Raw genomic sequence first — 15,754 nt, 5'->3', positions numbered from 1 at the left:
ACGATCTACCTAATTACAGGTGCGCTTAGGTGGCGGCTTGTTGGTCTAGAGGTATGATTCTCGCTTCGGGTGCGAGAGGTCCCGGGTTCGATTCCCGGACAAGCCCATTTTACATCGATGTGTTTTCGCAGCTGACCTCTCGGTCAAGGAGAAGCATGGGGTCGGTGGGATTCTGAGCCCGGTGCACTAAAATGGTCAAAGAGAGCGAAAATGGTTACTCTGCCTCCTTCGTACGTGTTATACAATACAGGCTGTGTGAGTGGCCAATTAACACGAGCGAATCACGGCTAAAGCGTGTCGGCCGAAGAGAAGCCACCATTATGTTCAACGCGCTTGGGAACCCATCAAAGTGAGTACGAGCGGTCAGTCGGTGGGCAGAGCTTTAGAGTCCGACCCTCGCTGTACTAGATTTCTTATACGAAGCGAATCGGTGTTGAAAGACGGACGTCCGAAAACCTGTAAAAGAAGGAGGTAAGAATAAGAATAAAAAGATATATGCGGCCTGTATTTCTCGACGGCGGCTTGTTGGTCTAGGGGTATGATTCTCGCTTTGGGTGCGAGAGGTCCCGGGTTCGAATCCCGGACAAGCCCTGCTTACTTTTTTGCATTCCAGGCATGTTTTGTTGAAGAAACGGCGATGAAGACAGCGAGTGTGTTTTCCATCGCCCTGGGAGGGTGGCAGCGGCTTGTTGGTCTAGGGGTATGATTCTCGCTTAGGGTGCGAGAGGTCCCGGGTTCAAATCCCGGACAAGCCCAACTTTTGATGGTTTGTATGACGCTTTGTAGCAATTTTAGCGAATGTGGACGAGCCCCAAATCCCCAAGGAGCGTGGCGCATAAATACCGAGTCGGATAAAGCCATGTCCAGAACGATCTACCTAATTACAGGTGCGCTTAGGTGGCGGCTTGTTGGTCTAGAGGTATGATTCTCGCTTCGGGTGCGAGAGGTCCCGGGTTCGATTCCCGGACAAGCCCATTTTACATCGATGTGTTTTCGCAGCTGACCTCTCGGTCAAGGAGAAGCATGGGGTCGGTGGGATTCTGAGCCCGGTGCACTAAAATGGTCAAAGAGAGCGAAAATGGTTACTCTGCCTCCTTCGTACGTGTTATACAATACAGGCTGTGTGAGTGGCCAATTAACACGAGCGAATCACGGCTAAAGCGTGTCGGCCGAAGAGAAGCCACCATTATGTTCAACGCGCTTGGGAACCCATCAAAGTGAGTACGAGCGGTCAGTCGGTGGGCAGAGCTTTAGAGTCCGACCCTCGCTGTACTAGATTTCTTATACGAAGCGAATCGGTGTTGAAAGACGGACGTCCGAAAACCTGTAAAAGAAGGAGGTAAGAATAAGAATAAAAAGATATATGCGGCCTGTATTTCTCGACGGCGGCTTGTTGGTCTAGGGGTATGATTCTCGCTTTGGGTGCGAGAGGTCCCGGGTTCGAATCCCGGACAAGCCCTGCTTACTTTTTTGCATTCCAGGCATGTTTTGTTGAAGAAACGGCGATGAAGACAGCGAGTGTGTTTTCCATCGCCCTGGGAGGTGGCAGCGGCTTGTTGGTCTAGGGGTATGATTCTCGCTTAGGGTGCGAGAGGTCCCGGGTTCAAATCCCGGACAAGCCCAACTTTTGATGGTTTGTATGACGCTTTGTAGCAATTTTAGCGAATGTGGACGAGCCCCAAATCCCCAAGGAGCGTGGCGCATAAATACCGAGTCGGATAAAGCCATGTCCAGAACGATCTACCTAATTACAGGTGCGCTTAGGTGGCGGCTTGTTGGTCTAGAGGTATGATTCTCGCTTCGGGGTGCGAGAGGTCCCGGGTTCGATTCCCGGACAAGCCCATTTTACATCGATGTGTTTTCGCAGCTGACCTCTCGGTCAAGGAGAAGCATGGGGTCGGTGGGATTCTGAGCCCGGTGCACTAAAATGGTCAAAGAGAGCGAAAATGGTTACTCTGCCTCCTTCGTACGTGTTATACAATACAGGCTGTGTGAGTGGCCAATTAACACGAGCGAATCACGGCTAAAGCGTGTCGGCCGAAGAGAAGCCACCATTATGTTCAACGCGCTTGGGAACCCATCAAAGTGAGTACGAGCGGTCAGTCGGTGGGCAGAGCTTTAGAGTCCGACCCTCGCTGTACTAGATTTCTTATACGAAGCGAATCGGTGTTGAAAGACGGACGTCCGAAAACCTGTAAAAGAAGGAGGTAAGAATAAGAATAAAAAGATATATGCGGCCTGTATTTCTCGACGGCGGCTTGTTGGTCTAGGGGTATGATTCTCGCTTTGGGTGCGAGAGGTCCCGGGTTCGAATCCCGGACAAGCCCTGCTTACTTTTTTGCATTCCAGGCATGTTTTGTTGAAGAAACGGCGATGAAGACAGCGAGTGTGTTTTCCATCGCCCTGGGAGGTGGCAGCGGCTTGTTGGTCTAGGGGTATGATTCTCGCTTAGGGTGCGAGAGGTCCCGGGTTCAAATCCCGGACAAGCCCAACTTTTTGATGGTTTGTATGACGCTTTGTAGCAATTTTAGCGAATGTGGACGAGCCCCAAATCCCCAAGGAGCGTGGCGCATAAATACCGAGTCGGATAAAGCCATGTCCAGAACGATCTACCTAATTACAGGTGCGCTTAGGTGGCGGCTTGTTGGTCTAGAGGTATGATTCTCGCTTCGGGTGCGAGAGGTCCCGGGTTCGATTCCCGGACAAGCCCATTTTACATCGATGTGTTTTCGCAGCTGACCTCTCGGTCAAGGAGAAGCATGGGGGTCGGTGGGATTCTGAGCCCGGGTGCACTAAAATGGTCAAAGAGAGCGAAAATGGTTACTCTGCCTCCTTCGTACGTGTTATACAATACAGGCTGTGTGAGTGGCCAATTAACACGAGCGAATCACGGCTAAAGCGTGTCGGCCGAAGAGAAGCCACCATTATGTTCAACGCGCTTGGGAACCCATCAAAGTGAGTACGAGCGGTCAGTCGGTGGGGCAGAGCTTTAGAGTCCGACCCTCGCTGTACTAGATTTCTTATACGAAGCGAATCGGTGTTGAAAGACGGACGTCCGAAAACCTGTAAAAGAAGGAGGTAAGAATAAGAATAAAAAGATATATGCGGCCTGTATTTCTCGACGGCGGCTTGTTGGTCTAGGGGTATGATTCTCGCTTTGGGTGCGAGAGGTCCCGGGTTCGAATCCCGGACAAGCCCTGCTTACTTTTTTGCATTCCAGGCATGTTTTGTTGAAGAAACGGCGATGAAGACAGCGAGTGTGTTTTCCATCGCCCTGGGAGGTGGCAGCGGCTTGTTGGTCTAGGGGTATGATTCTCGCTTAGGGTGCGAGAGGTCCCGGGTTCAAATCCCGGACAAGCCCAACTTTTGATGGTTTGTATGACGCTTTGTAGCAATTTTAGCGAATGTGGACGAGCCCCAAATCCCCAAGGAGCGTGGCGCATAAATACCGAGTCGGATAAAGCCATGTCCAGAACGATCTACCTAATTACAGGTGCGCTTAGGTGGCGGCTTGTTGGTCTAGAGGTATGATTCTCGCTTCGGGTGCGAGAGGTCCCGGGTTCGATTCCCGGACAAGCCCATTTTACATCGATGTGTTTTCGCAGCTGACCTCTCGGTCAAGGAGAAGCATGGGGTCGGTGGGATTCTGAGCCCGGTGCACTAAAATGGTCAAAGAGAGCGAAAATGGTTACTCTGCCTCCTTCGTACGTGTTATACAATACAGGCTGTGTGAGTGGCCAATTAACACGAGCGAATCACGGCTAAAGCGTGTCGGCCGAAGAGAAGCCACCATTATGTTCAACGCGCTTGGGAACCCATCAAAGTGAGTACGAGCGGTCAGTCGGTGGGCAGAGCTTTAGAGTCCGACCCTCGCTGTACTAGATTTCTTATACGAAGCGAATCGGTGTTGAAAGACGGACGTCCGAAAACCTGTAAAAGAAGGAGGTAAGAATAAGAATAAAAAGATATATGCGGCCTGTATTTCTCGACGGCGGCTTGTTGGTCTAGGGGTATGATTCTCGCTTTGGGTGCGAGAGGTCCCGGGTTCGAATCCCGGACAAGCCCTGCTTACTTTTTTGCATTCCAGGCATGTTTTGTTGAAGAAACGGCGATGAAGACAGCGAGTGTGTTTTCCATCGCCCTGGGAGGTGGCAGCGGCTTGTTGGTCTAGGGGTATGATTCTCGCTTAGGGTGCGAGAGGTCCCGGGTTCAAATCCCGGACAAGCCCAACTTTTGATGGTTTGTATGACGCTTTGTAGCAATTTTAGCGAATGTGGACGAGCCCCAAATCCCCAAGGAGCGTGGCGCATAAATACCGAGTCGGATAAAGCCATGTCCAGAACGATCTACCTAATTACAGGTGCGCTTAGGTGGCGGCTTGTTGGTCTAGAGGTATGATTCTCGCTTCGGGTGCGAGAGGTCCCGGGTTCGATTCCCGGACAAGCCCATTTTACATCGATGTGTTTTCGCAGCTGACCTCTCGGTCAAGGAGAAGCATGGGGTCGGTGGGATTCTGAGCCCGGTGCACTAAAATGGTCAAAGAGAGCGAAAATGGTTACTCTGCCTCCTTCGTACGTGTTATACAATACAGGCTGTGTGAGTGGCCAATTAACACGAGCGAATCACGGCTAAAGCGTGTCGGCCGAAGAGAAGCCACCATTATGTTCAACGCGCTTGGGAACCCATCAAAGTGAGTACGAGCGGTCAGTCGGTGGGCAGAGCTTTAGAGTCCGACCCTCGCTGTACTAGATTTCTTATACGAAGCGAATCGGTGTTGAAAGACGGACGTCCGAAAACCTGTAAAAGAAGGAGGTAAGAATAAGAATAAAAAGATATATGCGGCCTGTATTTCTCGACGGCGGCTTGTTGGTCTAGGGGTATGATTCTCGCTTTGGGTGCGAGAGGTCCCGGGTTCGAATCCCGGACAAGCCCTGCTTACTTTTTTGCATTCCAGGCATGTTTTGTTGAAGAAACGGCGATGAAGACAGCGAGTGTGTTTTCCATCGCCCTGGGAGGTGGCAGCGGCTTGTTGGTCTAGGGGATATGATTCTCGCTTAGGGTGCGAGAGGTCCCGGGTTCAAATCCCGGACAAGCCCAACTTTTGATGGTTTGTATGACGCTTTGTAGCAATTTTAGCGAATGTGGACGAGCCCCAAATCCCCAAGGAGCGTGGCGCATAAATACCGAGTCGGATAAAGCCATGTCCAGAACGATCTACCTAATTACAGGTGCGCTTAGGTGGCGGCTTGTTGGTCTAGAGGTATGATTCTCGCTTCGGGTGCGAGAGGTCCCGGGTTCGATTCCCGGACAAGCCCATTTTACATCGATGTGTTTTCGCAGCTGACCTCTCGGTCAAGGAGAAGCATGGGGTCGGTGGGATTCTGAGCCCGGTGCACTAAAATGGTCAAAGAGAGCGAAAATGGTTACTCTGCCTCCTTCGTACGTGTTATACAATACAGGCTGTGTGAGTGGCCAATTAACACGAGCGAATCACGGCTAAAGCGTGTCGGCCGAAGAGAAGCCACCATTATGTTCAACGCGCTTGGGAACCCATCAAAGTGAGTACGAGCGGTCAGTCGGTGGGCAGAGCTTTAGAGTCCGACCCTCGCTGTACTAGATTTCTTATACGAAGCGAATCGGTGTTGAAAGACGGACGTCCGAAAACCTGTAAAAGAAGGAGGTAAGAATAAGAATAAAAAGATATATGCGGCCTGTATTTCTCGACGGCGGCTTGTTGGTCTAGGGGTATGATTCTCGCTTTGGGTGCGAGAGGTCCCGGGTTCGAATCCCGGACAAGCCCTGCTTACTTTTTTGCATTCCAGGCATGTTTTGTTGAAGAAACGGCGATGAAGACAGCGAGTGTGTTTTCCATCGCCCTGGGAGGTGGCAGCGGCTTGTTGGTCTAGGGGTATGATTCTCGCTTAGGGTGCGAGAGGTCCCGGGTTCAAATCCCGGACAAGCCCAACTTTTGATGGTTTGTATGACGCTTTGTAGCAATTTTAGCGAATGTGGACGAGCCCCAAATCCCCAAGGAGCGTGGCGCATAAATACCGAGTCGGATAAAGCCATGTCCAGAACGATCTACCTAATTACAGGTGCGCTTAGGTGGCGGCTTGTTGGTCTAGAGGTATGATTCTCGCTTCGGGTGCGAGAGGTCCCGGGTTCGATTCCCGGACAAGCCCATTTTACATCGATGTGTTTTCGCAGCTGACCTCTCGGTCAAGGAGAAGCATGGGGTCGGTGGGATTCTGAGCCCGGTGCACTAAAATGGTCAAAGAGAGCGAAAATGGTTACTCTGCCTCCTTCGTACGTGTTATACAATACAGGCTGTGTGAGTGGCCAATTAACACGAGCGAATCACGGCTAAAGCGTGTCGGCCGAAGAGAAGCCACCATTATGTTCAACGCGCTTGGGAACCCATCAAAGTGAGTACGAGCGGTCAGTCGGTGGGCAGAGCTTTAGAGTCCGACCCTCGCTGTACTAGATTTCTTATACGAAGCGAATCGGTGTTGAAAGACGGACGTCCGAAAACCTGTAAAAGAAGGAGGTAAGAATAAGAATAAAAAGATATATGCGGCCTGTATTTCTCGACGGCGGCTTGTTGGTCTAGGGGTATGATTCTCGCTTTGGGTGCGAGAGGTCCCGGGTTCGAATCCCGGACAAGCCCTGCTTACTTTTTTGCATTCCAGGCATGTTTTGTTGAAGAAACGGCGATGAAGACAGCGAGTGTGTTTTCCATCGCCCTGGGAGGTGGCAGCGGCTTGTTGGTCTAGGGGTATGATTCTCGCTTAGGGTGCGAGAGGTCCCGGGTTCAAATCCCGGACAAGCCCAACTTTTGATGGTTTGTATGACGCTTTGTAGCAATTTTAGCGAATGTGGACGAGCCCCAAATCCCCAAGGAGCGTGGCGCATAAATACCGAGTCGGATAAAGCCATGTCCAGAACGATCTACCTAATTACAGGTGCGCTTAGGTGGCGGCTTGTTGGTCTAGAGGTATGATTCTCGCTTCGGGTGCGAGAGGTCCCGGGTTCGATTCCCGGACAAGCCCATTTTACATCGATGTGTTTTCGCAGCTGACCTCTCGGTCAAGGAGAAGCATGGGGTCGGTGGGATTCTGAGCCCGGTGCACTAAAATGGTCAAAGAGAGCGAAAATGGTTACTCTGCCTCCTTCGTACGTGTTATACAATACAGGCTGTGTGAGTGGCCAATTAACACGAGCGAATCACGGCTAAAGCGTGTCGGCCGAAGAGAAGCCACCATTATGTTCAACGCGCTTGGGAACCCATCAAAGTGAGTACGAGCGGTCAGTCGGTGGGCAGAGCTTTAGAGTCCGACCCTCGCTGTACTAGATTTCTTATACGAAGCGAATCGGTGTTGAAAGACGGACGTCCGAAAACCTGTAAAAGAAGGAGGTAAGAATAAGAATAAAAAGATATATGCGGCCTGTATTTCTCGACGGCGGCTTGTTGGTCTAGGGGTATGATTCTCGCTTTGGGTGCGAGAGGTCCCGGGTTCGAATCCCGGACAAGCCCTGCTTACTTTTTTGCATTCCAGGCATGTTTTGTTGAAGAAACGGCGATGAAGACAGCGAGTGTGTTTTCCATCGCCCTGGGAGGTGGCAGCGGCTTGTTGGTCTAGGGGTATGATTCTCGCTTAGGGTGCGAGAGGTCCCGGGTTCAAATCCCGGACAAGCCCAACTTTTGATGGTTTGTATGACGCTTTGTAGCAATTTTAGCGAATGTGGACGAGCCCCAAATCCCCAAGGAGCGTGGCGCATAAATACCGAGTCGGATAAAGCCATGTCCAGAACGATCTACCTAATTACAGGTGCGCTTAGGTGGCGGCTTGTTGGTCTAGAGGTATGATTCTCGCTTCGGGTGCGAGAGGTCCCGGGTTCGATTCCCGGACAAGCCCATTTTACATCGATGTGTTTTCGCAGCTGACCTCTCGGTCAAGGAGAAGCATGGGGTCGGTGGGATTCTGAGCCCGGTGCACTAAAATGGTCAAAGAGAGCGAAAATGGTTACTCTGCCTCCTTCGTACGTGTTATACAATACAGGCTGTGTGAGTGGCCAATTAACACGAGCGAATCACGGCTAAAGCGTGTCGGCCGAAGAGAAGCCACCATTATGTTCAACGCGCTTGGGAACCCATCAAAGTGAGTACGAGCGGTCAGTCGGTGGGCAGAGCTTTAGAGTCCGACCCTCGCTGTACTAGATTTCTTATACGAAGCGAATCGGTGTTGAAAGACGGACGTCCGAAAACCTGTAAAAGAAGGAGGTAAGAATAAGAATAAAAAGATATATGCGGCCTGTATTTCTCGACGGCGGCTTGTTGGTCTAGGGGTATGATTCTCGCTTTGGGTGCGAGAGGTCCCGGGTTCGAATCCCGGACAAGCCCTGCTTACTTTTTTGCATTCCAGGCATGTTTTGTTGAAGAAACGGCGATGAAGACAGCGAGTGTGTTTTCCATCGCCCTGGGAGGTGGCAGCGGCTTGTTGGTCTAGGGGTATGATTCTCGCTTAGGGTGCGAGAGGTCCCGGGTTCAAATCCCGGACAAGCCCAACTTTTGATGGTTTGTATGACGCTTTGTAGCAATTTTAGCGAATGTGGACGAGCCCCAAATCCCCAAGGAGCGTGGCGCATAAATACCGAGTCGGATAAAGCCATGTCCAGAACGATCTACCTAATTACAGGTGCGCTTAGGTGGCGGCTTGTTGGTCTAGAGGTATGATTCTCGCTTCGGGTGCGAGAGGTCCCGGGTTCGATTCCCGGACAAGCCCATTTTACATCGATGTGTTTTCGCAGCTGACCTCTCGGTCAAGGAGAAGCATGGGGTCGGTGGGATTCTGAGCCCGGTGCACTAAAATGGTCAAAGAGAGCGAAAATGGTTACTCTGCCTCCTTCGTACGTGTTATACAATACAGGCTGTGTGAGTGGCCAATTAACACGAGCGAATCACGGCTAAAGCGTGTCGGCCGAAGAGAAGCCACCATTATGTTCAACGCGCTTGGGAACCCATCAAAGTGAGTACGAGCGGTCAGTCGGTGGGCAGAGCTTTAGAGTCCGACCCTCGCTGTACTAGATTTCTTATACGAAGCGAATCGGTGTTGAAAGACGGACGTCCGAAAACCTGTAAAAGAAGGAGGTAAGAATAAGAATAAAAAGATATATGCGGCCTGTATTTCTCGACGGCGGCTTGTTGGTCTAGGGGTATGATTCTCGCTTTGGGTGCGAGAGGTCCCGGGTTCGAATCCCGGACAAGCCCTGCTTACTTTTTTGCATTCCAGGCATGTTTTGTTGAAGAAACGGCGATGAAGACAGCGAGTGTGTTTTCCATCGCCCTGGGAGGTGGCAGCGGCTTGTTGGTCTAGGGGTATGATTCTCGCTTAGGGTGCGAGAGGTCCCGGGTTCAAATCCCGGACAAGCCCAACTTTTGATGGTTTGTATGACGCTTTGTAGCAATTTTAGCGAATGTGGACGAGCCCCAAATCCCCAAGGAGCGTGGCGCATAAATACCGAGTCGGATAAAGCCATGTCCAGAACGATCTACCTAATTACAGGTGCGCTTAGGTGGCGGCTTGTTGGTCTAGAGGTATGATTCTCGCTTCGGGTGCGAGAGGTCCCGGGTTCGATTCCCGGACAAGCCCATTTTACATCGATGTGTTTTCGCAGCTGACCTCTCGGTCAAGGAGAAGCATGGGGTCGGTGGGATTCTGAGCCCGGTGCACTAAAATGGTCAAAGAGAGCGAAAATGGTTACTCTGCCTCCTTCGTACGTGTTATACAATACAGGCTGTGTGAGTGGCCAATTAACACGAGCGAATCACGGCTAAAGCGTGTCGGCCGAAGAGAAGCCACCATTATGTTCAACGCGCTTGGGAACCCATCAAAGTGAGTACGAGCGGTCAGTCGGTGGGCAGAGCTTTAGAGTCCGACCCTCGCTGTACTAGATTTCTTATACGAAGCGAATCGGTGTTGAAAGACGGACGTCCGAAAACCTGTAAAAGAAGGAGGTAAGAATAAGAATAAAAAGATATATGCGGCCTGTATTTCTCGACGGCGGCTTGTTGGTCTAGGGGTATGATTCTCGCTTTGGGTGCGAGAGGTCCCGGGTTCGAATCCCGGACAAGCCCTGCTTACTTTTTTGCATTCCAGGCATGTTTTGTTGAAGAAACGGCGATGAAGACAGCGAGTGTGTTTTCCATCGCCCTGGGAGGTGGCAGCGGCTTGTTGGTCTAGGGGTATGATTCTCGCTTAGGGTGCGAGAGGTCCCGGGTTCAAATCCCGGACAAGCCCAACTTTTGATGGTTTGTATGACGCTTTGTAGCAATTTTAGCGAATGTGGACGAGCCCCAAATCCCCAAGGAGCGTGGCGCATAAATACCGAGTCGGATAAAGCCATGTCCAGAACGATCTACCTAATTACAGGTGCGCTTAGGTGGCGGCTTGTTGGTCTAGAGGTATGATTCTCGCTTCGGGTGCGAGAGGTCCCGGGTTCGATTCCCGGACAAGCCCATTTTACATCGATGTGTTTTCGCAGCTGACCTCTCGGTCAAGGAGAAGCATGGGGTCGGTGGGATTCTGAGCCCGGTGCACTAAAATGGTCAAAGAGAGCGAAAATGGTTACTCTGCCTCCTTCGTACGTGTTATACAATACAGGCTGTGTGAGTGGCCAATTAACACGAGCGAATCACGGCTAAAGCGTGTCGGCCGAAGAGAAGCCACCATTATGTTCAACGCGCTTGGGAACCCATCAAAGTGAGTACGAGCGGTCAGTCGGTGGGCAGAGCTTTAGAGTCCGACCCTCGCTGTACTAGATTTCTTATACGAAGCGAATCGGTGTTGAAAGACGGACGTCCGAAAACCTGTAAAAGAAGGAGGTAAGAATAAGAATAAAAAGATATATGCGGCCTGTATTTCTCGACGGCGGCTTGTTGGTCTAGGGGTATGATTCTCGCTTTGGGTGCGAGAGGTCCCGGGTTCGAATCCCGGACAAGCCCTGCTTACTTTTTTGCATTCCAGGCATGTTTTGTTGAAGAAACGGCGATGAAGACAGCGAGTGTGTTTTCCATCGCCCTGGGAGGTGGCAGCGGCTTGTTGGTCTAGGGGTATGATTCTCGCTTAGGGTGCGAGAGGTCCCGGGTTCAAATCCCGGACAAGCCCAACTTTTGATGGTTTGTATGACGCTTTGTAGCAATTTTAGCGAATGTGGACGAGCCCCAAATCCCCAAGGAGCGTGGCGCATAAATACCGAGTCGGATAAAGCCATGTCCAGAACGATCTACCTAATTACAGGTGCGCTTAGGTGGCGGCTTGTTGGTCTAGAGGTATGATTCTCGCTTCGGGTGCGAGAGGTCCCGGGTTCGATTCCCGGACAAGCCCATTTTACATCGATGTGTTTTCGCAGCTGACCTCTCGGTCAAGGAGAAGCATGGGGTCGGTGGGATTCTGAGCCCGGTGCACTAAAATGGTCAAAGAGAGCGAAAATGGTTACTCTGCCTCCTTCGTACGTGTTATACAATACAGGCTGTGTGAGTGGCCAATTAACACGAGCGAATCACGGCTAAAGCGTGTCGGCCGAAGAGAAGCCACCATTATGTTCAACGCGCTTGGGAACCCATCAAAGTGAGTACGAGCGGTCAGTCGGTGGGCAGAGCTTTAGAGTCCGACCCTCGCTGTACTAGATTTCTTATACGAAGCGAATCGGTGTTGAAAGACGGACGTCCGAAAACCTGTAAAAGAAGGAGGTAAGAATAAGAATAAAAAGATATATGCGGCCTGTATTTCTCGACGGCGGCTTGTTGGTCTAGGGGTATGATTCTCGCTTTGGGTGCGAGAGGTCCCGGGTTCGAATCCCGGACAAGCCCTGCTTACTTTTTTGCATTCCAGGCATGTTTTGTTGAAGAAACGGCGATGAAGACAGCGAGTGTGTTTTCCATCGCCCTGGGAGGTGGCAGCGGCTTGTTGGTCTAGGGGTATGATTCTCGCTTAGGGTGCGAGAGGTCCCGGGTTCAAATCCCGGACAAGCCCAACTTTTGATGGTTTGTATGACGCTTTGTAGCAATTTTAGCGAATGTGGACGAGCCCCAAATCCCCAAGGAGCGTGGCGCATAAATACCGAGTCGGATAAAGCCATGTCCAGAACGATCTACCTAATTACAGGTGCGCTTAGGTGGCGGCTTGTTGGTCTAGAGGTATGATTCTCGCTTCGGGTGCGAGAGGTCCCGGGTTCGATTCCCGGACAAGCCCATTTTACATCGATGTGTTTTCGCAGCTGACCTCTCGGTCAAGGAGAAGCATGGGGTCGGTGGGATTCTGAGCCCGGTGCACTAAAATGGTCAAAGAGAGCGAAAATGGTTACTCTGCCTCCTTCGTACGTGTTATACAATACAGGCTGTGTGAGTGGCCAATTAACACGAGCGAATCACGGCTAAAGCGTGTCGGCCGAAGAGAAGCCACCATTATGTTCAACGCGCTTGGGAACCCATCAAAGTGAGTACGAGCGGTCAGTCGGTGGGCAGAGCTTTAGAGTCCGACCCTCGCTGTACTAGATTTCTTATACGAAGCGAATCGGTGTTGAAAGACGGACGTCCGAAAACCTGTAAAAGAAGGAGGTAAGAATAAGAATAAAAAGATATATGCGGCCTGTATTTCTCGACGGCGGCTTGTTGGTCTAGGGGTATGATTCTCGCTTTGGGTGCGAGAGGTCCCGGGTTCGAATCCCGGACAAGCCCTGCTTACTTTTTTGCATTCCAGGCATGTTTTGTTGAAGAAACGGCGATGAAGACAGCGAGTGTGTTTTCCATCGCCCTGGGAGGTGGCAGCGGCTTGTTGGTCTAGGGGTATGATTCTCGCTTAGGGTGCGAGAGGTCCCGGGTTCAAATCCCGGACAAGCCCAACTTTTGATGGTTTGTATGACGCTTTGTAGCAATTTTAGCGAATGTGGACGAGCCCCAAATCCCCAAGGAGCGTGGCGCATAAATACCGAGTCGGATAAAGCCATGTCCAGAACGATCTACCTAATTACAGGTGCGCTTAGGTGGCGGCTTGTTGGTCTAGAGGTATGATTCTCGCTTCGGGTGCGAGAGGTCCCGGGTTCGATTCCCGGACAAGCCCATTTTACATCGATGTGTTTTCGCAGCTGACCTCTCGGTCAAGGAGAAGCATGGGGTCGGTGGGATTCTGAGCCCGGTGCACTAAAATGGTCAAAGAGAGCGAAAATGGTTACTCTGCCTCCTTCGTACGTGTTATACAATACAGGCTGTGTGAGTGGCCAATTAACACGAGCGAATCACGGCTAAAGCGTGTCGGCCGAAGAGAAGCCACCATTATGTTCAACGCGCTTGGGAACCCATCAAAGTGAGTACGAGCGGTCAGTCGGTGGGCAGAGCTTTAGAGTCCGACCCTCGCTGTACTAGATTTCTTATACGAAGCGAATCGGTGTTGAAAGACGGACGTCCGAAAACCTGTAAAAGAAGGAGGTAAGAATAAGAATAAAAAGATATATGCGGCCTGTATTTCTCGACGGCGGCTTGTTGGTCTAGGGGTATGATTCTCGCTTTGGGTGCGAGAGGTCCCGGGTTCGAATCCCGGACAAGCCCTGCTTACTTTTTTGCATTCCAGGCATGTTTTGTTGAAGAAACGGCGATGAAGACAGCGAGTGTGTTTTCCATCGCCCTGGGAGGTGGCAGCGGCTTGTTGGTCTAGGGGTATGATTCTCGCTTAGGGTGCGAGAGGTCCCGGGTTCAAATCCCGGACAAGCCCAACTTTTGATGGTTTGTATGACGCTTTGTAGCAATTTTAGCGAATGTGGACGAGCCCCAAATCCCCAAGGAGCGTGGCGCATAAATACCGAGTCGGATAAAGCCATGTCCAGAACGATCTACCTAATTACAGGTGCGCTTAGGTGGCGGCTTGTTGGTCTAGAGGTATGATTCTCGCTTCGGGTGCGAGAGGTCCCGGGTTCGATTCCCGGACAAGCCCATTTTACATCGATGTGTTTTCGCAGCTGACCTCTCGGTCAAGGAGAAGCATGGGGTCGGTGGGATTCTGAGCCCGGTGCACTAAAATGGTCAAAGAGAGCGAAAATGGTTACTCTGCCTCCTTCGTACGTGTTATACAATACAGGCTGTGTGAGTGGCCAATTAACACGAGCGAATCACGGCTAAAGCGTGTCGGCCGAAGAGAAGCCACCATTATGTTCAACGCGCTTGGGAACCCATCAAAGTGAGTACGAGCGGTCAGTCGGTGGGCAGAGCTTTAGAGTCCGACCCTCGCTGTACTAGATTTCTTATACGAAGCGAATCGGTGTTGAAAGACGGACGTCCGAAAACCTGTAAAAGAAGGAGGTAAGAATAAGAATAAAAAGATATATGCGGCCTGTATTTCTCGACGGCGGCTTGTTGGTCTAGGGGTATGATTCTCGCTTTGGGTGCGAGAGGTCCCGGGTTCGAATCCCGGACAAGCCCTGCTTACTTTTTTGCATTCCAGGCATGTTTTGTTGAAGAAACGGCGATGAAGACAGCGAGTGTGTTTTCCATCGCCCTGGGAGGTGGCAGCGGCTTGTTGGTCTAGGGGTATGATTCTCGCTTAGGGTGCGAGAGGTCCCGGGTTCAAATCCCGGACAAGCCCAACTTTTGATGGTTTGTATGACGCTTTGTAGCAATTTTAGCGAATGTGGACGAGCCCCAAATCCCCAAGGAGCGTGGCGCATAAATACCGAGTCGGATAAAGCCATGTCCAGAACGATCTACCTAATTACAGGTGCGCTTAGGTGGCGGCTTGTTGGTCTAGAGGTATGATTCTCGCTTCGGGTGCGAGAGGTCCCGGGTTCGATTCCCGGACAAGCCCATTTTACATCGATGTGTTTTCGCAGCTGACCTCTCGGTCAAGGAGAAGCATGGGGTCGGTGGGATTCTGAGCCCGGTGCACTAAAATGGTCAAAGAGAGCGAAAATGGTTACTCTGCCTCCTTCGTACGTGTTATACAATACAGGCTGTGTGAGTGGCCAATTAACACGAGCGAATCACGGCTAAAGCGTGTCGGCCGAAGAGAAGCCACCATTATGTTCAACGCGCTTGGGAACCCATCAAAGTGAGTACGAGCGGTCAGTCGGTGGGCAGAGCTTTAGAGTCCGACCCTCGCTGTACTAGATTTCTTATACGAAGCGAATCGGTGTTGAAAGACGGACGTCCGAAAACCTGTAAAAGAAGGAGGTAAGAATAAGAATAAAAAGATATATGCGGCCTGTATTTCTCGACGGCGGCTTGTTGGTCTAGGGGTATGATTCTCGCTTTGGGTGCGAGAGGTCCCGGGTTCGAATCCCGGACAAGCCCTGCTTACTTTTTTGCATTCCAGGCATGTTTTGTTGAAGAAACGGCGATGAAGACAGCGAGTGTGTTTTCCATCGCCCTGGGAGGTGGCAGCGGCTTGTTGGTCTAGGGGTATGATTCTCGCTTAGGGTGCGAGAGGTCCCGGGTTCAAATCCCGGACAAGCCCAACTTTTGATGGTTTGTATGACGCTTTGTAGCAATTTTAGCGAATGTGGACGAGCCCCAAATCCCCAAGGAGCGTGGCGCATAAATACCGAGTCGGATAAAGCCATGTCCAGAACGATCTACCTAATTACAGGTGCGCTTAGGTGGCGGCTTGTTGGTCTAGAGGTATGATTCTCGCTTCGGGTGCGAGAGGTCCCGGGTTCGATTCCCGGACAAGCCCATTTTACATCGATGTGTTTTCGCAGCTGACCTCTC

At 51.2% G+C, this 15,754-nt stretch overlaps 55 non-coding genes across 55 annotated transcripts; all 55 read left to right on the top strand.

Moving 5' to 3' along the window:
• The first annotated feature begins 34 nt into the window (after window positions 1-34).
• Window positions 35-106, top strand: Trnap-cgg (transfer RNA proline (anticodon CGG)). The gene has a single exon. It is a non-coding gene; the product is annotated as a tRNA-Pro (tRNA).
• A 413-nt stretch (window positions 107-519) lies between these two features.
• On the top strand, window positions 520-591 carry Trnap-ugg (transfer RNA proline (anticodon UGG)). The gene has a single exon. It is a non-coding gene; the product is annotated as a tRNA-Pro (tRNA).
• A 92-nt stretch (window positions 592-683) lies between these two features.
• Trnap-agg (transfer RNA proline (anticodon AGG)) lies at window positions 684-755 on the top strand. Its single transcript has one exon. It is a non-coding gene; the product is annotated as a tRNA-Pro (tRNA).
• A 147-nt stretch (window positions 756-902) lies between these two features.
• Window positions 903-974, top strand: Trnap-cgg (transfer RNA proline (anticodon CGG)). Its single transcript has one exon. It is a non-coding gene; the product is annotated as a tRNA-Pro (tRNA).
• A 413-nt stretch (window positions 975-1,387) lies between these two features.
• Window positions 1,388-1,459, top strand: Trnap-ugg (transfer RNA proline (anticodon UGG)). The gene has a single exon. It is a non-coding gene; the product is annotated as a tRNA-Pro (tRNA).
• Window positions 1,460-1,550: 91 nt separating this feature from the next.
• On the top strand, window positions 1,551-1,622 carry Trnap-agg (transfer RNA proline (anticodon AGG)). The gene has a single exon. It is a non-coding gene; the product is annotated as a tRNA-Pro (tRNA).
• Window positions 1,623-1,769: 147 nt separating this feature from the next.
• On the top strand, window positions 1,770-1,842 carry Trnap-cgg (transfer RNA proline (anticodon CGG)). Its single transcript has one exon. It is a non-coding gene; the product is annotated as a tRNA-Pro (tRNA).
• A 413-nt stretch (window positions 1,843-2,255) lies between these two features.
• Window positions 2,256-2,327, top strand: Trnap-ugg (transfer RNA proline (anticodon UGG)). Its single transcript has one exon. It is a non-coding gene; the product is annotated as a tRNA-Pro (tRNA).
• A 91-nt stretch (window positions 2,328-2,418) lies between these two features.
• Trnap-agg (transfer RNA proline (anticodon AGG)) lies at window positions 2,419-2,490 on the top strand. The gene has a single exon. It is a non-coding gene; the product is annotated as a tRNA-Pro (tRNA).
• Window positions 2,491-2,638: 148 nt separating this feature from the next.
• Window positions 2,639-2,710, top strand: Trnap-cgg (transfer RNA proline (anticodon CGG)). The gene has a single exon. It is a non-coding gene; the product is annotated as a tRNA-Pro (tRNA).
• A 416-nt stretch (window positions 2,711-3,126) lies between these two features.
• Window positions 3,127-3,198, top strand: Trnap-ugg (transfer RNA proline (anticodon UGG)). Its single transcript has one exon. It is a non-coding gene; the product is annotated as a tRNA-Pro (tRNA).
• A 91-nt stretch (window positions 3,199-3,289) lies between these two features.
• On the top strand, window positions 3,290-3,361 carry Trnap-agg (transfer RNA proline (anticodon AGG)). The gene has a single exon. It is a non-coding gene; the product is annotated as a tRNA-Pro (tRNA).
• A 147-nt stretch (window positions 3,362-3,508) lies between these two features.
• On the top strand, window positions 3,509-3,580 carry Trnap-cgg (transfer RNA proline (anticodon CGG)). Its single transcript has one exon. It is a non-coding gene; the product is annotated as a tRNA-Pro (tRNA).
• Window positions 3,581-3,993: 413 nt separating this feature from the next.
• Trnap-ugg (transfer RNA proline (anticodon UGG)) lies at window positions 3,994-4,065 on the top strand. The gene has a single exon. It is a non-coding gene; the product is annotated as a tRNA-Pro (tRNA).
• A 91-nt stretch (window positions 4,066-4,156) lies between these two features.
• On the top strand, window positions 4,157-4,228 carry Trnap-agg (transfer RNA proline (anticodon AGG)). Its single transcript has one exon. It is a non-coding gene; the product is annotated as a tRNA-Pro (tRNA).
• Window positions 4,229-4,375: 147 nt separating this feature from the next.
• Trnap-cgg (transfer RNA proline (anticodon CGG)) lies at window positions 4,376-4,447 on the top strand. The gene has a single exon. It is a non-coding gene; the product is annotated as a tRNA-Pro (tRNA).
• Window positions 4,448-4,860: 413 nt separating this feature from the next.
• On the top strand, window positions 4,861-4,932 carry Trnap-ugg (transfer RNA proline (anticodon UGG)). Its single transcript has one exon. It is a non-coding gene; the product is annotated as a tRNA-Pro (tRNA).
• Window positions 4,933-5,023: 91 nt separating this feature from the next.
• Trnap-agg (transfer RNA proline (anticodon AGG)) lies at window positions 5,024-5,096 on the top strand. The gene has a single exon. It is a non-coding gene; the product is annotated as a tRNA-Pro (tRNA).
• Window positions 5,097-5,243: 147 nt separating this feature from the next.
• On the top strand, window positions 5,244-5,315 carry Trnap-cgg (transfer RNA proline (anticodon CGG)). Its single transcript has one exon. It is a non-coding gene; the product is annotated as a tRNA-Pro (tRNA).
• A 413-nt stretch (window positions 5,316-5,728) lies between these two features.
• On the top strand, window positions 5,729-5,800 carry Trnap-ugg (transfer RNA proline (anticodon UGG)). Its single transcript has one exon. It is a non-coding gene; the product is annotated as a tRNA-Pro (tRNA).
• Window positions 5,801-5,891: 91 nt separating this feature from the next.
• Trnap-agg (transfer RNA proline (anticodon AGG)) lies at window positions 5,892-5,963 on the top strand. The gene has a single exon. It is a non-coding gene; the product is annotated as a tRNA-Pro (tRNA).
• A 147-nt stretch (window positions 5,964-6,110) lies between these two features.
• Window positions 6,111-6,182, top strand: Trnap-cgg (transfer RNA proline (anticodon CGG)). Its single transcript has one exon. It is a non-coding gene; the product is annotated as a tRNA-Pro (tRNA).
• A 413-nt stretch (window positions 6,183-6,595) lies between these two features.
• Window positions 6,596-6,667, top strand: Trnap-ugg (transfer RNA proline (anticodon UGG)). Its single transcript has one exon. It is a non-coding gene; the product is annotated as a tRNA-Pro (tRNA).
• Window positions 6,668-6,758: 91 nt separating this feature from the next.
• Window positions 6,759-6,830, top strand: Trnap-agg (transfer RNA proline (anticodon AGG)). The gene has a single exon. It is a non-coding gene; the product is annotated as a tRNA-Pro (tRNA).
• Window positions 6,831-6,977: 147 nt separating this feature from the next.
• Trnap-cgg (transfer RNA proline (anticodon CGG)) lies at window positions 6,978-7,049 on the top strand. The gene has a single exon. It is a non-coding gene; the product is annotated as a tRNA-Pro (tRNA).
• A 413-nt stretch (window positions 7,050-7,462) lies between these two features.
• Trnap-ugg (transfer RNA proline (anticodon UGG)) lies at window positions 7,463-7,534 on the top strand. The gene has a single exon. It is a non-coding gene; the product is annotated as a tRNA-Pro (tRNA).
• A 91-nt stretch (window positions 7,535-7,625) lies between these two features.
• On the top strand, window positions 7,626-7,697 carry Trnap-agg (transfer RNA proline (anticodon AGG)). The gene has a single exon. It is a non-coding gene; the product is annotated as a tRNA-Pro (tRNA).
• A 147-nt stretch (window positions 7,698-7,844) lies between these two features.
• Trnap-cgg (transfer RNA proline (anticodon CGG)) lies at window positions 7,845-7,916 on the top strand. Its single transcript has one exon. It is a non-coding gene; the product is annotated as a tRNA-Pro (tRNA).
• Window positions 7,917-8,329: 413 nt separating this feature from the next.
• Window positions 8,330-8,401, top strand: Trnap-ugg (transfer RNA proline (anticodon UGG)). The gene has a single exon. It is a non-coding gene; the product is annotated as a tRNA-Pro (tRNA).
• A 91-nt stretch (window positions 8,402-8,492) lies between these two features.
• Trnap-agg (transfer RNA proline (anticodon AGG)) lies at window positions 8,493-8,564 on the top strand. Its single transcript has one exon. It is a non-coding gene; the product is annotated as a tRNA-Pro (tRNA).
• Window positions 8,565-8,711: 147 nt separating this feature from the next.
• Window positions 8,712-8,783, top strand: Trnap-cgg (transfer RNA proline (anticodon CGG)). Its single transcript has one exon. It is a non-coding gene; the product is annotated as a tRNA-Pro (tRNA).
• Window positions 8,784-9,196: 413 nt separating this feature from the next.
• On the top strand, window positions 9,197-9,268 carry Trnap-ugg (transfer RNA proline (anticodon UGG)). The gene has a single exon. It is a non-coding gene; the product is annotated as a tRNA-Pro (tRNA).
• Window positions 9,269-9,359: 91 nt separating this feature from the next.
• On the top strand, window positions 9,360-9,431 carry Trnap-agg (transfer RNA proline (anticodon AGG)). The gene has a single exon. It is a non-coding gene; the product is annotated as a tRNA-Pro (tRNA).
• Window positions 9,432-9,578: 147 nt separating this feature from the next.
• On the top strand, window positions 9,579-9,650 carry Trnap-cgg (transfer RNA proline (anticodon CGG)). Its single transcript has one exon. It is a non-coding gene; the product is annotated as a tRNA-Pro (tRNA).
• Window positions 9,651-10,063: 413 nt separating this feature from the next.
• Trnap-ugg (transfer RNA proline (anticodon UGG)) lies at window positions 10,064-10,135 on the top strand. The gene has a single exon. It is a non-coding gene; the product is annotated as a tRNA-Pro (tRNA).
• Window positions 10,136-10,226: 91 nt separating this feature from the next.
• On the top strand, window positions 10,227-10,298 carry Trnap-agg (transfer RNA proline (anticodon AGG)). Its single transcript has one exon. It is a non-coding gene; the product is annotated as a tRNA-Pro (tRNA).
• A 147-nt stretch (window positions 10,299-10,445) lies between these two features.
• On the top strand, window positions 10,446-10,517 carry Trnap-cgg (transfer RNA proline (anticodon CGG)). Its single transcript has one exon. It is a non-coding gene; the product is annotated as a tRNA-Pro (tRNA).
• A 413-nt stretch (window positions 10,518-10,930) lies between these two features.
• Trnap-ugg (transfer RNA proline (anticodon UGG)) lies at window positions 10,931-11,002 on the top strand. Its single transcript has one exon. It is a non-coding gene; the product is annotated as a tRNA-Pro (tRNA).
• A 91-nt stretch (window positions 11,003-11,093) lies between these two features.
• On the top strand, window positions 11,094-11,165 carry Trnap-agg (transfer RNA proline (anticodon AGG)). The gene has a single exon. It is a non-coding gene; the product is annotated as a tRNA-Pro (tRNA).
• Window positions 11,166-11,312: 147 nt separating this feature from the next.
• Window positions 11,313-11,384, top strand: Trnap-cgg (transfer RNA proline (anticodon CGG)). The gene has a single exon. It is a non-coding gene; the product is annotated as a tRNA-Pro (tRNA).
• A 413-nt stretch (window positions 11,385-11,797) lies between these two features.
• Trnap-ugg (transfer RNA proline (anticodon UGG)) lies at window positions 11,798-11,869 on the top strand. Its single transcript has one exon. It is a non-coding gene; the product is annotated as a tRNA-Pro (tRNA).
• Window positions 11,870-11,960: 91 nt separating this feature from the next.
• Trnap-agg (transfer RNA proline (anticodon AGG)) lies at window positions 11,961-12,032 on the top strand. The gene has a single exon. It is a non-coding gene; the product is annotated as a tRNA-Pro (tRNA).
• A 147-nt stretch (window positions 12,033-12,179) lies between these two features.
• Trnap-cgg (transfer RNA proline (anticodon CGG)) lies at window positions 12,180-12,251 on the top strand. Its single transcript has one exon. It is a non-coding gene; the product is annotated as a tRNA-Pro (tRNA).
• Window positions 12,252-12,664: 413 nt separating this feature from the next.
• Trnap-ugg (transfer RNA proline (anticodon UGG)) lies at window positions 12,665-12,736 on the top strand. Its single transcript has one exon. It is a non-coding gene; the product is annotated as a tRNA-Pro (tRNA).
• A 91-nt stretch (window positions 12,737-12,827) lies between these two features.
• Trnap-agg (transfer RNA proline (anticodon AGG)) lies at window positions 12,828-12,899 on the top strand. The gene has a single exon. It is a non-coding gene; the product is annotated as a tRNA-Pro (tRNA).
• Window positions 12,900-13,046: 147 nt separating this feature from the next.
• Window positions 13,047-13,118, top strand: Trnap-cgg (transfer RNA proline (anticodon CGG)). The gene has a single exon. It is a non-coding gene; the product is annotated as a tRNA-Pro (tRNA).
• Window positions 13,119-13,531: 413 nt separating this feature from the next.
• Window positions 13,532-13,603, top strand: Trnap-ugg (transfer RNA proline (anticodon UGG)). The gene has a single exon. It is a non-coding gene; the product is annotated as a tRNA-Pro (tRNA).
• Window positions 13,604-13,694: 91 nt separating this feature from the next.
• Trnap-agg (transfer RNA proline (anticodon AGG)) lies at window positions 13,695-13,766 on the top strand. The gene has a single exon. It is a non-coding gene; the product is annotated as a tRNA-Pro (tRNA).
• Window positions 13,767-13,913: 147 nt separating this feature from the next.
• On the top strand, window positions 13,914-13,985 carry Trnap-cgg (transfer RNA proline (anticodon CGG)). Its single transcript has one exon. It is a non-coding gene; the product is annotated as a tRNA-Pro (tRNA).
• Window positions 13,986-14,398: 413 nt separating this feature from the next.
• Trnap-ugg (transfer RNA proline (anticodon UGG)) lies at window positions 14,399-14,470 on the top strand. The gene has a single exon. It is a non-coding gene; the product is annotated as a tRNA-Pro (tRNA).
• Window positions 14,471-14,561: 91 nt separating this feature from the next.
• Window positions 14,562-14,633, top strand: Trnap-agg (transfer RNA proline (anticodon AGG)). Its single transcript has one exon. It is a non-coding gene; the product is annotated as a tRNA-Pro (tRNA).
• A 147-nt stretch (window positions 14,634-14,780) lies between these two features.
• Window positions 14,781-14,852, top strand: Trnap-cgg (transfer RNA proline (anticodon CGG)). The gene has a single exon. It is a non-coding gene; the product is annotated as a tRNA-Pro (tRNA).
• Window positions 14,853-15,265: 413 nt separating this feature from the next.
• Trnap-ugg (transfer RNA proline (anticodon UGG)) lies at window positions 15,266-15,337 on the top strand. The gene has a single exon. It is a non-coding gene; the product is annotated as a tRNA-Pro (tRNA).
• A 91-nt stretch (window positions 15,338-15,428) lies between these two features.
• Trnap-agg (transfer RNA proline (anticodon AGG)) lies at window positions 15,429-15,500 on the top strand. Its single transcript has one exon. It is a non-coding gene; the product is annotated as a tRNA-Pro (tRNA).
• Window positions 15,501-15,647: 147 nt separating this feature from the next.
• Trnap-cgg (transfer RNA proline (anticodon CGG)) lies at window positions 15,648-15,719 on the top strand. Its single transcript has one exon. It is a non-coding gene; the product is annotated as a tRNA-Pro (tRNA).
• Window positions 15,720-15,754: the final 35 nt, after the last annotated feature.

The sequence above is a fragment of the Patella vulgata genome, chromosome 8, assembly GCF_932274485.2.
Source record: "Patella vulgata chromosome 8, xgPatVulg1.2, whole genome shotgun sequence".
Taxonomy (NCBI): domain Eukaryota; kingdom Metazoa; phylum Mollusca; class Gastropoda; family Patellidae; genus Patella; species Patella vulgata.
The sequence above is the reverse complement of the archived record's forward strand: the minus strand, read 5'-3'. Positions and strand labels throughout refer to the sequence as shown.